The sequence below is a fragment of the Macaca fascicularis genome, chromosome X (genome assembly GCF_037993035.2).
Source record: "Macaca fascicularis isolate 582-1 chromosome X, T2T-MFA8v1.1".
NCBI lineage: Eukaryota > Metazoa > Chordata > Mammalia > Primates > Cercopithecidae > Macaca > Macaca fascicularis.
The window spans coordinates 65,782,732-65,798,289 of NC_088395.1; positions in this window are offsets into that span (position 1 = coordinate 65,782,732).

Sequence of the window (15,558 nt, forward strand, 5' to 3'; positions counted from 1 at the left end):
GGAGGATATTTCCTTTGGCTCTATAGTCTTCAAAGGGTTCCGAAATATCTGTTCTCAGATTCCACAGAAATAAGGCTAGCAAAGAGATCCACGAAATACAGACGTAACTCTGTGAAATGAATTAACAGAACACTAAGCAGTTTCTCAGAAAGCTTCTTTCCAGATTTCATCTGAGGATATTTCCTTTTTCACCATAGCCCTCTATGGGCTTCCAAATATCACTTTGCGAATTCCGCAAGAACTGTCTTAGCGAAAGGCTTCTTGAGGGGAAAGCTGTAACTCTGTGAGATGATTTCACAGATCACAAAGAAGTTTCTCAGTAATCTTCTTTCTCTTTGTTATCGGAGGATATTTCCTTTGGCCCTATAGTCTTCAAAGGGATCCGAAATATCTGTTCTCAGATTCCACAGAAATAAGGCTAGCAAAGAGATCCACGAAATAGAGATGTGACTCTGTGAGTGGAAGTCACCCATCACAGAGCAGTTTCTCAGAAAGCTTCTTTCCAGATTTCATCTGAGGATATTTCCTTTTTTACCATAGACCTCTATGGGCTTCCAAATATCACTTTGCCAATTCCACAAGAACTGTCTTAGCGAAAGGCTTCTTGAGGGGAAATCTGTAACTCTGTGAGATGATTTCACAGATCACAAGGAAGTTTCTCAGAAACCTTCTTTCTCTTTGTTATCGGAGGATATTTCCTTTGGCCCTATAGTCTTCAAAGGGATCCGAAATATCTGTTCTCAGATTCCACAGAAATAAGGCTAGCAAAGAGATGCACAAAATACAGATGTAACTCTGTGAGATGAATTAACAGAACACTAAGCAGTTTCTCAGAAAGCTTCTTTCCAGATTTTATCTGATGATATTTCCTTTTTCACCTTAGCCCTCTATGGGCTTCCAAATATCACTTTGCCAATTCCACAAGAACTGTCTTAGCGAAAGGCTTCTGGAGGGGAAAGCTGTAACTCTGTGAGATGATTTCACAGAACACAAAGAAGTTTCTCAGAAAGCTTCTTTCTGTTTGTTATCGGAGGATATTTCCTTTGGCTCTAGAGTCTTCAAAGGGATCCGAAATATCTGTTGTCAGATTCCACAGAAATAAGGCTAGCAAAGAGATCCACGAAATACAGATGTAACTCTGTGAGATGAATTAACAGAACACTAAGCAGTTTCTCAGAAAGCTTCTTTCCAGATTTCATCTGAGGATATTTCCTTTTTCACCATAGCCCTCTATGGGCTTCCAAATATCGCTTTGCCAATTCCACAAGAACTGTCTTAGCGAAAGGCTTCTTGAGGGGAAAGCTGTAACTCTGTGAGATGATTTCACAGATCACAAAGAAGTTTCTCAGAAAGCTTCTTTCTCTTTGTTATCGGAGGATATTTCCTTTGGCCCTATAGTCTTCAAAGGGATCCGAAATATCTGTTCTCAGATTCCACAGAAATAAGGCTAGCAAGGAGATCCACGAAATCCAGATGTAACTCTGTGAGTGGAAGTCACACATCACAGAGGAGTTTCTCAGAAAGCTTCTTTGCAGATTTCATCTGAGGATATTTCCTTTTTCACCATAGCCCTCTATGGGCTTCCAAATATCACTTTGCCAATTCCACAAGAACTGTCTTAGCGAAAGGCTTCCTGAGGGGAAAGCTGTAACTCTGTGAGATGATTTCACAGAACACAAAGAAGTTTCTCAGAAAGCTTCTTTCTCTTTGTTATCGGAGGATATTTCCTTTGGCCCTATAGTCTTCAAAGGGATCCGAAATATCTGTTCTCAGATTCCACAGAATTAAGGCTAGCAAAGAGGACCACGAAATTCAGATGAAACTCTGTGAGTGGAAGTCATACATCACAGAGCAGTTTCTCAGAAAGCTTCTTTCCAGATTTCATGTGAGGATACTTCCTTTTTCACCATAGCCCTCTATGGGCTTCCAAATATCACTTTGCCAATTCCATAAGAACTGTCTTAGCGAAAAGCTTCTTGAGGGGAAAGCTGTAACTCTGTGAGATGATTTCACAGAACACAGAGAAGTTTCTCAGAAAGCTTCTTTCTCTTTGTTATCGGAGGATATTTCCTTTGGCCCTATATTCTTCAAAGGGATCGGAAATATCTGTTCTCAGATTCCAAAGAAATAAGGCTAGCAAAGAGATCCACGAAATAAAGATGTAACTCTGTGAGATGAATTAACAGAACACAAAGAAGTTTCTCAGAAAGCTTCTTTCCAGATTTCATCTGAGGATATTTCCTTTTTCACCATAGCCCTCTATGGGCTTCCAAATATCACTTTGCCAATTCCACAAGAACTGTCTTAGCGCAAGGCTTCCTGAGGGGAAAGCTGTAACTCTGTGAGATGATTTCACAGAACACAAAGAAGTTTCTCAGAAAGCTTCTTTCTCTTTGTTATCGGAGGATATTTCCTTTGGCCCTATAGTCTTCAAAGGGATCCGAAATATCTGTTCTCAGATTCCACAGAAATAAGGCTAGCAAAGAGGTCCACGAAATTCAGATGTAACTCTGTGAGTGGAAGTCACACATCACAGAGCAGTTTCTCAGAAAGCTTCTTTCCATATTTCATCTGAGGATACTTCCTTTTTCACCATAGCCCTCTATGGGCTTCCAAATATCACTTTGCCAATTCCATAAGAACTATCTTAGCGAAAAGCTTCTTGAGGGGAAAGCTGTAACTCTGTGAGATGATTTCACAGAACACAAAGAAGTTTCTCAGAAAGCTTCTTTCTCTTTGTTATCGGAGGATATTTCCTTTGACCCTATATTCTTCAAAGGGATCCGAAATATCTGTTCTCAGATTCCAAAGAAATAATGCTAGCAAAGAGATCCACGAAATAAAGATGTAACACTGTGAGATGAATTAACAGAACACTAAGCAGTTTCTCAGAAAGCTTCTTTCCAGATTTCATCTGAGGATATGTCCTTTTTCACCATAGCCCTCTATGGGCTTCCAAATATCACTTTGCCAATTCCACAAGAACTGTCTTAGCGCAAGGCTTCCTGAGGGGAAAGCTGTAACTCTGTGAGATGATTTCACAGAACACAAAGAAGTTTCTCAAAAAGCTTCTTTCTCTTTGTTATCGGAGGATATTTCCTTTGGCCCTATAGTCTTCAAAGGGATCCGAAATATCTCTTCTCAGATTCCACAGAAATAAGGCTAGCAAAGAGATCCACGAAATACAGATGTAACTCTGTGAGATGAATTAACAGAACACTAAGCAGTTTCTCAGAAAGCTTCTTTCCAGATTTCATCTGAGGATACTTCCTTTTTCACCATAGCCCTCTGTGGGCTTCCAAATATCACTTTGCCAATTCCATAAGAACTGTCTTAGCGAAAAGCTTCTTGAGGGGAAAGCTGTAACTCTGTGAGATGATTTCACAGAACACAAAGAAGTTTCTCAGAAAGCTTCTTTCTCTTTGTTATCGGAGGATATTTCCTTTGACCCTATATTCTTCAAAGGGATCCGAAATATCTGTTCTCAGATTCCAAAGAAATAAGGCTAGCAAAGAGATCCACGAAATAAATATGTAACTCTGTGAGATGAATTAACAGAACACTAAGCAGTTTCTCAGAAAGCTTCTTTCCAGATTTCATCTGAGGATATGTCCTTTTTCACCATAGCCCTCTATGGGCTTCCAAATATCACTTTGCCAATTCCACAAGAACTGTCTTAGCGCAAGGCTTCCTGAGGGGAAAGCTGTAACTCTGTGAGATGATTTCACAGAACACAAAGAAGTTTCTCAGAAAGCTTCTTTCTCTTTGTTATCGGAGGATATTTCCTTTGGCCCTATATTCTTCAAAGGGATCCGAAATATCTCTTCTCAGATTCCACAGAAATAAGGCTAGCAAAGAGATCCACGAAATACAGATGTAACTCTGTGAGATGAATTAACAGAACACTAAGCAATTTCTCAGAAAGCTTCTTTCCAGATTTCATTTGAAGATATTTCCTTTTTCACCATAGCCCTCTATGGGCTTCCAAATATCACTTTGCCAAATCCACAAGAACTGTCTTAGCGAAAGGCTTCTTGAGGTGAAAGCTGTAACTCTGTGAGATGATTTCACAGATCACAAAGAAGTTTCTCAGAAAGCTTCTTTCTGTTTGTTATCGGAGGATATTTCCTTTGGCCCTATAGTCTTCAAAGGGATCCGAAATATCTCTTCTCAGATTCCACAGAAATAAGGCTAGCAAAGAGATCCACGAAATACAGATGTAACTCTGTGAGATGAATTAACAGAACACTAAGCAGTTTCTCAGAAAGCTTCTTTCCAGATTTCATCTGAGGATATTTCCTTTTTCACCATAGCCCTCTATGGGCTTCCAAATATCACTTTGCCAATTCCACAAGAACTGTCTTAGCGAAAGGCTTCTTGAGTGGAAAGCTGTACCTCTGTGAGATGATTTCAGGGAACACAAAGAAGTTTCTCAGAAAGCTTCTTTCTCTTTGTTATCGGAGGATATTTCCTTTGGCCCTACAGTCTTCAAAGGGATCCGAAATATCTGTTCTCAGATTCCACAGTAATAAGGCTAGCAAAGAGATGCACGAAATACAGATGTAACTCTCTGAGATGAATTAACAGTACACTAAGCAGTTTCTCAAGAAGCTTCTTTCCAGATTTCATCTGAGGATATTTCCTTTTTCACCATAGCCCTCTATGGGCTTCAAAATATCACTTTGCCAATTCCACAAGAACTGTCTTAGCGAAAGGCTTCTTGAGGGGAAAGCTGTAACTCTGTGAGATGATTTTACAGAACACAAAGAAGTTTCTCAGAAAGCTTCTTTCTGTTTGTTATCGGAGGATATTTCCTTTGGCTCTATAGTCTTCAAAGGGTTCCGAAATATCTGTTCTCAGATTCCACAGAAATAAGGCTAGCAAAGAGATCCACGAAATACAGATGTAACTCTGTGAAATGAATTAACAGAACACTAAGCAGGTTCTCAGAAAGCTTCTTTCCAGATTTCATCTGAGGATATTTCCTTTTTCACCATAGCCCTCTATGGGCTTCCAAATATCACTTTGCGAATTCCGCAAGAACTGTCTTAGCGAAAGGCTTCTTGAGGGGAAAGCTGTAACTCTGTGAGATGATTTCACAGATCACAAAGAAGTTTCTCAGTAATCTTCTTTCTCTTTGTTATCGGAGGATATTTCCTTTGGCCCTATAGTCTTCAAAGGGATCCGAAATATCTGTTCTCAGATTCCACAGAAATAAGGCTAGCAAAGAGATCCACGAAATACAGATGTAACTCTGTGAGTGGAAGTCACCCATCACAGAGCACTTTCTCAGAAAGCTTCTTTCCAGATTTCATCTGAGGATATTTCCTTTTTCACCATAGACCTCTATGGGCTTCCAAATATCACTTTGCCAATTCCACAAGAACTGTCTTAGCGAAAGGCTTCTTGAGGGGAAATCTGTAACTCTGTGAGATGATTTCACAGATCACAAAGAAGTTTCTCAGAAACCTTCTTTCTCTTTGTTATCGGAGGATATTTCCTTTGGCCCTATATTCTTCAAACGGATCCGAAATATCTGTTCTCAGATTCCACAGAAATAAGGCTAGCAAAGAGATGCACAAAATACAGATGTAACTCTGTGAGATGAATTAACAGAACACTAAGCAGTTTCTCAGAAAGCTTCTTTCCAGATTTCATCTGAGGATATTTCCTTTTTCACCATAGACCTCTATGGGCTTCCAAATATCACTTTGCCAATTCCACAAGAACTGTCTTAGCGAAAGGCTTCTTGAGGGGAAAGCTGTAACTCTGTGAGATGATTTCACAGAACACAAAGAAGTTTCTCAGTAAGCTTCTTTCTCTTTGTTATCGGAGGATATTTCCTTTGGCCCTATTGTCTTCAAAGGGATCCGAAATATCTGTTCTCAGATTCCACAGAAATAAGGCTAGCAAAGAGATGCACGAAATACAGATGTAACTCTCTGAGATGAATTAACAGAACACTAAGCAGTTTCTCAGAAAGCTTCTTTCCAGATTTCATCTGAGGATATTTCCTTTTTCACCATAGCCCTCTATGGGCTTCCAAATATCACTTTGCCAATTCCACAAGAACTGTCTTAGCGAAAGGCTTCTTGAGGGGAAAGCTGTAACTCTGTGAGATGATTTCACAGAACACAAAGAAGTTTCTCAGAAAGCTTCTTTCTCTTTGTTATCGGAGGATATTTCCTTTGGCCCTATAGTCTTCAAAGGAATCCGAAATATCTGTTCTCAGATTCCAAAGAAATAAGGCTAGCAAAGAGATCCACGAAATACAGATGTAACTCTGTGAGATGAATTAACAGAACACTAAACAGTTTCTCAGAAAGCTTCTTTCCAGATTTCATCTGAGGATATTTCCTTTTTCACCATAGACCTCTATGGGCTTCCAAATATCACTTTGCGAATTCCACAAGAACTGTCTTAGCGAAAGGCTTCTTGAGGGGAAAGCTGTAACTCTGTGAGATGATTTCACGGAACACAAAGAAGTTTCTCAGAAAGCTTCTTTCTCTTTGTTATCGGAGGATATTTCCTATGGCCCTATATTCTTCAAAGCGATCCGAAATATCTGTTCTCAGATTCCACAGAAATAAGGCTAGCAAAGAGATCCACGAAACACAGATGTAACTCTGTGAGATGAATTAACAGAAAACTTAGCAGTTTCTCAGAAAGCTTCTTATCAGATTTCATCTGAGGATATTTCCTTTTTCACCATAGCCCTCTATGGGCTTCCAAATATCACTTTGCCAATTCCACAAGAACTGTCTTAGCGAAAGGCTTCTTGAGTGGAAAGCTGTAACTCTGTGAGATGATTTCAGGGAACACAAAGAAGTATCTCAGAAAGCATCTTTCTCTTTGTTATCGGAGGATATTTCCTTTGGCCCTATAGTCTTCAAAGGGATCCGAAATATCTGTTCTCAGATTCCACAGAAATAATGCTAGCAAAGAGATCCACGAAATGCAGATGTAACTCTGTGAGATGAATTAACAGAACACTAAGCAGTTTCTCAGAAAGCTTCTTTCCAGATTTCATCTGAGGATATTTCCTTTTTCACCATAGCCCTCTATGGGCTTCCAAATATCACTTTGCCAATTCCACAAGAACTGTTTTAGCGAAAGGCTTCTTGAGGGGAAAGCTGTAACTCTGTGAGATGATTTCACAGATCACAAAGAAGTTTCTCAGAAAGCTTCTTTCTCTTTGTTATCGGAGGATATTTCCTTTGGCCCTATAGTCTTCAAAGGGATCCGAAATATCTGTTCTCAGATTCCACAGAAATAAGGCTAGCAGAGAGATCCACGAAATCCAGATGTAACTCTGTGAGTGGAAGTCACACATCACAGAGCAGTTTCTCAGAAAGCTTCTTTCCAGATTTCATCTGAGGATATTTCCTTTTTCACCATAGCCCTCTATGGGCTTACAAATATCACTTTGCCAATTCCACAAGAACTGTCTTAGCGAAAGGCTTCTTGAGGGGAAAGCTGTAACTCTGTGAGATGATTTCACAGAACACAAAGAAGTTTCTCAGAAAGCTTCTTTCTCTTTGTTATCGGAGGATATTTCCTTTGGCCCTATAGTCTTCAAAGGGTTCCGCAGTATCCGTTCTCAGATTCCAAAGAAATAAGGCTAGCAAAGAGATCCACGAAATACAGATGTAACTCTGTGAGATGAATTAACAGAACACTAAGCAGTTTCTCAGAAAGCTTCTTTCCAGATTTCATCTGAGGATATTTCCTTTTTCACCATAGCCCTCTATGGGCTTCCAAATATCACTTTGCCAATTCCACAAGAACTGTCTTAGCGAAAGGCTTCTTGAAGGGAAAGCTGTAACTCTTTGAGATGATTTCACAGATCACAAAGAAGTTTCTCAGAAAGCTTCTTTCTCTTTGTTATCGGAGGATATTTCCTATGGCCCTATAGTCTTCAAAGGGATCCGAAATATCTGTTCTCAGATTCCACAGAAACAAGGCTAGCAAAGAGATCCACGAAATACAGATGTAACTCTGTGAGTGGAAGTCACACATCACAGAGGAGTTTCTCAGAAAGCTTCTTTCCAGATTACATCTGAGGATATTTCCTTTTTCACCATAGCCCTCTATGGGCTTCCAAATATCACTTGACCAATTCCACAAGAACTGTCTTAGCGAAAGGCTTCCTGAGGGGAAAGCTGTAACTCTGTGAGATGATTTCACAGAACACAAAGAAGTTTCTCAGAGAGCTTCTTTCTCTTTGTTATCGGAGGATATTTCCTTTGGCCCTATAGTCTTCAAAGGGATCCGAAATATCTGTTCTCAGATTCCACAGAAATAAGGCTAGCAAAGAGGTCCACGAAATTCAGATGTAACTCTGTGAGTGGAAGTCACACATCACAGAGCAGTTTCTCAGAAAGCTTCTTTCCAGATTTCGTCTGAGGATATTTCCTTTTTCACCATAGCCCTCTATGGGCTTCCAAATATCACTTTGCCAATTCCACAAGAACTGTCTTAGCGAAAGGCTTCTTGAGGGGAAAGCTGTAACTCTGTGAGATGATTTCACAGAACACAAAGAAGTTTCTCAGAAAGCTTCTTTCTGTTTGTTATCGGAGGATATTTCCTTTGGCCCTATAGTCTTCAAAGGGATCCGAAATATCTGTTCTCAGATTCCACAGAAATAAGGCTAGCAAAGAGATCCACGAAATACAGATGTAACTCCGTGAGATGAATTAACAGAACACTAAGCAGTTTCTCAGAAAGCTTCTTTCCAGATTTCATCTGAGGATATTTCCTTTTTCACCATAGCCCTCTATGGGCTTCCAAATATCACTTTGCCAATTCCACAAGAACTGTCTTAGCGAAAGACTTCTTGAGGGGAAAGCTGTAACTTTGTGAGATGATTTCACAGAACTCAAAGAAGTTTCTCAGAAAGCTTCTTTCTGTTTGTTATCGGAGGATATTTCCTTTGGCTCTATAGTCTTCAAAGTTTTCCGAAATATCTGTTCTCAGATTCCACAGAAATAAGGCTAGCAAAGAGATCCACGAAATACAGATGTAACTCTGTGAGATGAATTAACAGAACACTAAGCAGTTTCTCAGAAAGCTTCTTTCCAGATTTCATCTGAGGATATTTCCTTTTTCACCATAGCCCTCTATGGGCTTCCAAATATCACTTTGCCAATTTCACATGAACTGTCTTAGCGAAAGGCTTCTTGAGGGGAAAGCTGTAACTCTGTGAGATGATTTCACAGAACACAAAGAAGTTTCTCAGTAAGCTTCTTTCTCTTTGTTATCGGAGGATATTTCCACTGGCCCTGTAGTCTTTAAAGGGATCCGAAATATCTGTTCTCAGATTCCACAGAAATAAGGCTAGCAAAGAGATCCAGGAAATACAGATGTAACTCTGGGAGTGGAAGTCACACATCACAGAGCAGTTTCTCAGAAAGCTTCTTTCCAGATTTCATCTGAGGATATTCCCTTTTTCACCATGGCCCTCTATGGGCTTCCAAATATCACTTGGCCAATTCCACAAGAACTGTCTTAGCGAAAGCCTTCTTGAGGAGAAAGCTGTAACTCTGCGAGATGATTTCACAGAACACAAAGAAGTTTCTCAGAAAGCTTCTTTCTCATTGTTATCGTAGGATATTTCCTTTGGCCCTATAGTCTTCAAAGGGATCCGAAATATCTGTTCTCAGATTCCAAAGAAATAAGGCTAGCAAAGAGACGCACGAAATACAGATGTAAATCTGTGAGATGAATTAACAGAACACTAAACAGTTTTTCAGAAAGCTTCTTTCCAGATTTCATCTGAGGATATTTCCTTTTTCACCATAGCCCTCTATGGGCTTCCAAATATCACTTTGCCAATTCCACAAGAACTGTCTTAGCGAAAGGCTTCTTGAGGGGAAAGCTGTAACTCTGTGAGATGATTTCACAGAACACAAAGAAGTTTCTCAGAAAGCTTCTTTCTGTTTGTTATCGGAGGATATTTCCTTTGGCTCTATAGTCTTCAAAGGGATCCGAAATATCTGTTCTCAGGTTCCACAGAAATAAGGCTAGCAAAGAGATCCACGAAATACAGATGTAACTCTGTGAGATGAATTAACAGAACACTAAGCAGTTTCTCAGAAAGCTTCTTTCCAGATTTCATCTGAGGATATTTCCTTTTTCACCATAGCCCTCTATGGGCTTCCAAGTATCACTTTGCAAAATCCACAAGAACTGTCTTAGCGAAAGGCTTCTTGAGGTGAAAGCTGTAACTCTGTGAGATGATTTGACAGATCACAAAGAAGTTTCTCAGAAAGCTTCTTTCTCTTTGTTATCGGAGGATATTTCCTTTGGCCCTAGAGTCTTCAAAGGGATCCGAAATATCTCTTCTCAGATTCCACAGAAATAAGGCTAGCAAAGAGATCCACGAAATACAGATGTAACTCTGTGAAATGAATTAACAGAACACTAAGGAGTTTCTCAGAAAGCTTCTTTCCAGATTTCATCTGAGGATATTTCCTTTTTCACCATAGCCCTCTATGGGCTTCCAAATATCACTTTGCCAATTCCACAAGAACTGTCTTAGCGAAAGGCTTCTTGAGGGGAAAGCTGTAACTCTGTGAGATGATTTCACAGAACACAAAGAAGTTTCTCAGAAAGCTTCTTTCTCTTTGTTATCGGAGGATATTTCCTTTGGCCCTATAGTCTTCAAAGGAATCCGAAATATCTGTTCTCAGATTCCAAAGAAATAAGGCTAGCAAAGAGATCCACGAAATACAGATGTAACTCTGTGAGATGAATTAACAGAACACTAAACAGTTTCTCAGAAAGCTTCTTTCCAGATTTCATCTGAGGATATTTCCTTTTTCACCATAGCCCTCTATGGGCTTCCAAATATCACTTTGCCAATTCCACAAGAACTGTCTTAGCGAAAGGCTTCTTGAGGGGAAAGCTGTAACTCTGTGAGATGATTTCACAGAACACAAAGAAGTTTCTCACAAAGCTTCTTTCTGTTTGTTATCCGAGGATATTTCCTTTGGCCCTATAGTCTTCAAAGGGATCAGAAATATCTATTCTCAGATTCCACAGAAATAAGGCTAGCAAAGAGATCCACGAAATACAGATGTAACTCCGTGAGATGAATGAAGAGAACACTAAGCAGTTTCTCAGAAAGCTTCTTTCCAGATTTCATCTGAGGATATTTCCTTTTTCACCATAGCCCTGTATGGGCTTCCAAATATCACTTTGCCCATTCCACAAGAACAGTCTTAGCGAAAGGCTTCTTGAGGGGAAAGCTGTAACTCTGTGAGATGATTTCACGGAACACAAAGAAGTTTCTCAGAAAGCTTCTTTCTCTTTGTTATCGGAGGATATTTCCTATGGACCTATATTCTTCAAAGCGATCCGAAATATCTGTTCTCAGATTCCACAGAAATAAGGCTAGCAAAGAGATCCACGAAACACAGATGTAACTCTGTGAGATGAATTAACAGAACACTTAGCAGTTTCTCAGAAAGCTTCTTATCAGATTTCATCTGAGGATATTTCCTTTTTCACCATAGCCCTCTATGGGCTTCCAAATATCACTTTGCCAATTCCACAAGAACTGTCTTAGCGAAAGGCTTCTTGAGTGGAAAGCTGTAACTCTGTGAGATGATTTCAGGGAACACAAAGAAGTATCTCAGAAAGCTTCTTTCTCTTTCTTATCGGAGGATATTTCCTTTGGCCCTATACTCTTCAAAGGGATCCGAAATATCTGTTCTCAGATTCCACAGAAATAAGGCTAGCAAAGAGATCCACGAAATACAGATGTAACTCTGTGAGATGAATTAACAGAACACTAAGCAGTTTCTCAGAAAGCTTCTTTCCAGATTTCATCTGAGGATATTTCCTTTTTCACCATAGCCCTCTATGGGCTTCCAAATATCACTTTGCCAATTCCACAAGAACTGTCTTAGCGAAAGGCTTCTTGAGCGGAAAGCTGTAACTCTGTGAGATGATTTCACAGATCACAAAGAAGTTTCTCAGTAATCTTCTTTCTCTTTGTTATCGGAGGATATTTCCTTTGGCCCTATAGTCTTCAAAGGGATCCGAAATATCTGTTCTCAGATTCCACAGAAATAAGGCTAGCAAAGAGATCCACGAAATACAGATGTAACTCTGTGAGTGGAAGTCACCCATCACAGAGCAGTTTCTCAGAAAGCTTCTTTCCAGATTTCATCTGAGGATATTTCCTTTTTCACCATAGACCTCTATGGGCTTCCAAATATCACTTTGCCAATTCCACAAGAACTGTCTTAGCGAAAGGCTTCTTGAGGGGAAATCTGTAACTCTGTGAGATGATTTCACAGATCACAAAGAAGTTTCTCAGAAACCTTCTTTCTCTTTGTTATCGGAGGATATTTCCTTTGGCCCTATAGTCTTCAAAGGGATCCGAAATATCTGTTCTCAGATTCCACAGAAATAAGGCTAGCAAAGAGATGCACAAAATACAGATGTAACTCTGTGAGATGAATTAACAGAACACTAAGCAGTTTCTCAGAAAGCTTCTTTCCAGATTTCATCTGAGGATATTTCCTTTTTCACCATAGCCCTCTATGGGCTTCCAAATATCACTTTGCCAATTCCACAAGAACTGTCTTAGCGAAAGGCTTCTTGAGGGGAAAGCTGTAACTCTGTGAGATGATTTCACAGAACACAAAGAAGTTTCTCAGAAAGCTTCTTTCTGTTTGTTATTGGAGGATATTTCCTTTGGCTCTAGAGTCTTCAAAGGGACCCGAAATATCTGTTGTCAGATTCCACAGAAATAAGGCTAGCAAAGAGATCCACGAAATACAGATGTAACTCTGTGAGATGAATTAACAGAACACTAAGCAGTTTCTCAGAAAGCTTCTTTCCAGATTTCATCTGAGGATATTTCCTTTTTCACCATAGCCCTCTATGGGCTTCCAAGTATCACTTTGCAAAATCCACAAGAACTGTCTTAGCGAAAGGCTTCTTGAGGTGAAAGCTGTAACTCTGTGAGATGATTTGACAGATCACAAAGAAGTTTCTCAGAAAGCTTCTTTCTCTTTGTTATCGGAGGATATTTCCTTTGGCCCTAGAGTCTTCAAAGGGATCCGAAATATCTCTTCTAAGATTCCACAGAAATAAGGCTAGCAAAGAGATCCACGAAATACAGATGTAACTCTGTGAAATGAATTAACAGAACACTAAGGAGTTTCTCAGAAAGCTTCTTTCCAGATTTCATCTGAGGATATTTCCTTTTTCACCATAGCCCTCTATGGGCTTCCAAATATCACTTTGCCAATTCCACAAGAACTGTCTTATCGAAAGGCTTCTTGAGGGGAAAGCTGTAACTCTGTGAGATGATTTCACAGAACACAAAGAAGTTTCTCAGAAAGCTTCTTTCTCTTTGTTATCGGAGGATATTTCCTTTGGCCCTATAGTCTTCAAAGGAATCCGAAATATCTCTTCTCAGATTCCAAAGAAATAAGGCTAGCAAAGAGATCCACGAAATACAGATGTAACTCTGTGAGAAGAATTAACAGAACACTAAGCAGTTTCTCAGAAAGCTTCTTTCCAGATTTCATCTGAGGATATTTCCTTTTTCACCATAGCCCTCTATGGGCTTCCAAATATCACCTTGCCAATTCCACAAGAACTGTCTTAGCGAAAGGCTTCTTGATGGGAAAGCTGTAACTCTGTGAGATGATTTCACGGAACACAAAGAAGTTTCTCAGAAAGCTTCTTTCTCTTTGTTATCGGAGGATATTTCCTATGGCCCTATATTCTTCAAAGCGATCCGAAATATCTGTTCTCAGATTCCACAGAAATAAGGCTAGCAAAGAGATCCACGAAACACAGATGTAACTCTGTGAGATGAATTAACAGAACACTTAGCAGTTTCTCAGAAAGCTTCTTATCAGATTTCATCTGAGGATATTTCCTTTTTCACCATAGCCCTCTATGGGCTTCCAAATATCACTTTGCCAATTCCACAAGAACTGTCTTAGCGAAAGGCTTCTTGAGTGGAAAGCTGTAACTCTGTGAGATGATTTCAGGGAACACAAAGAAGTATCTCAGAAAGCATCTTTCTCTTTGTTATCGGAGGATATTTCCTTTGGCCCTATAGTCTTCAAAGGGATCCGAAATATCTGTTCTCAGATTCCACAGAAATAATGCTAGCAAAGAGATCCACGAAATGCAGATGTAACTCTGTGAGATGAATTAACAGAACACTAAGCAGTTTCTCAGAAAGCTTCTTTCCAGATTTCATCTGAGGATATTTCCTTTTTCACCATAGCCCTCTATGGGCTTCCAAATATCACTTTGCCAATTCCACAAGAACTGTCTTAGCGAAAGGCTTCTTGAAGGGAAAGCTGTAACTCTGTGAGATGATTTCACAGATCACAAAGAAGTTTCTCAGAAAGCTTCTTTCTCTTTGTTATCGGAGGATAATTCCTATGGCCCTATAGTCTTCAAAGGGATCCGAAATATCTGTTCTCAGATTCCACAGAAACAAGGCTAGCAAAGAGATCCACGAAATACAGATGTAACTCTGTGAGTGGAAGTCACACATCACAGAGGAGTTTCTCAGAAAGCTTCTTTCCAGATTACATCTGAGGATATTTCCTTTTTCACCATAGCCCTCTATGGGCTTCCAAATATCACTTGGCCAATTCCACAAGAACTGTCTTAGCGAAAGGCTTCCCGAGGGGAAAGCTGTAACTCTGTGAGATGATTTCACAGAACACAAAGAAGTTTCTCAGAGAGCTTCTTTCTCTTTGTTATCGGAGGATATTTCCTTTGGCCCTATAGTCTTCAAAGGGATCCGAAATATCTGTTCTCAGATTCCACAGAAATAAGGCTAGCAAAGAGGTCCACGAAATTCAGATGTAAGTCTGTGAGTGGAAGTCACACATCACAGAGCAGTTTCTCAGAAAGCTTCTTTCCAGATTTCGTCTGAGGATATTTCCTTTTTCACCATAGCCCTCTATGGGCTTCCAAATATCACTTTGCCAATTCCACAAGAACTGTCTTAGCGAAAGGCTTCTTGAGGGGAAAGCTGTAACTCTGTGAGATGATTTCACAGAACACAAAGAAGTTTCTCAGAAAGCTTCTTTCTGTTTGTTATCGGAGGATATTTCCTTTGGCCCTATAGTCTTCAAAGGGATCCGAAATATCTGTTCTCAGATTCCACAGAAATAAGGCTAGCAAAGAGATCCACGAAATACAGATGTAACTCCGTGAGATGAATTAACAGAACACTAAGCAGTTTCTCAGAAAGCTTCTTTCCAGATTTCATCTGAGGATACTTCCTTTTTCACCATAGCCCTCTATGGGCTTCCAAATATCACTTTGCCAATTCCACAAGAACTGTCTTAGCGAAAGACTTCTTGAGGGGAAAGCTGTAACTTTGTGAGATGATTTCACAGAACTCAAAGAAGTTTCTCAGAAAGCTTCTTTCTGTTTGTTATCGGAGGATATTTCCTTTGGCTCTATAGTCTTCAAAGTTTTCCGAAATATCTGTTCTCAGATTCCACAGAAATAAGGCTAGCAAAGAGATCCACGAAATGCAGATGTAACTCTGTGAGATGAATT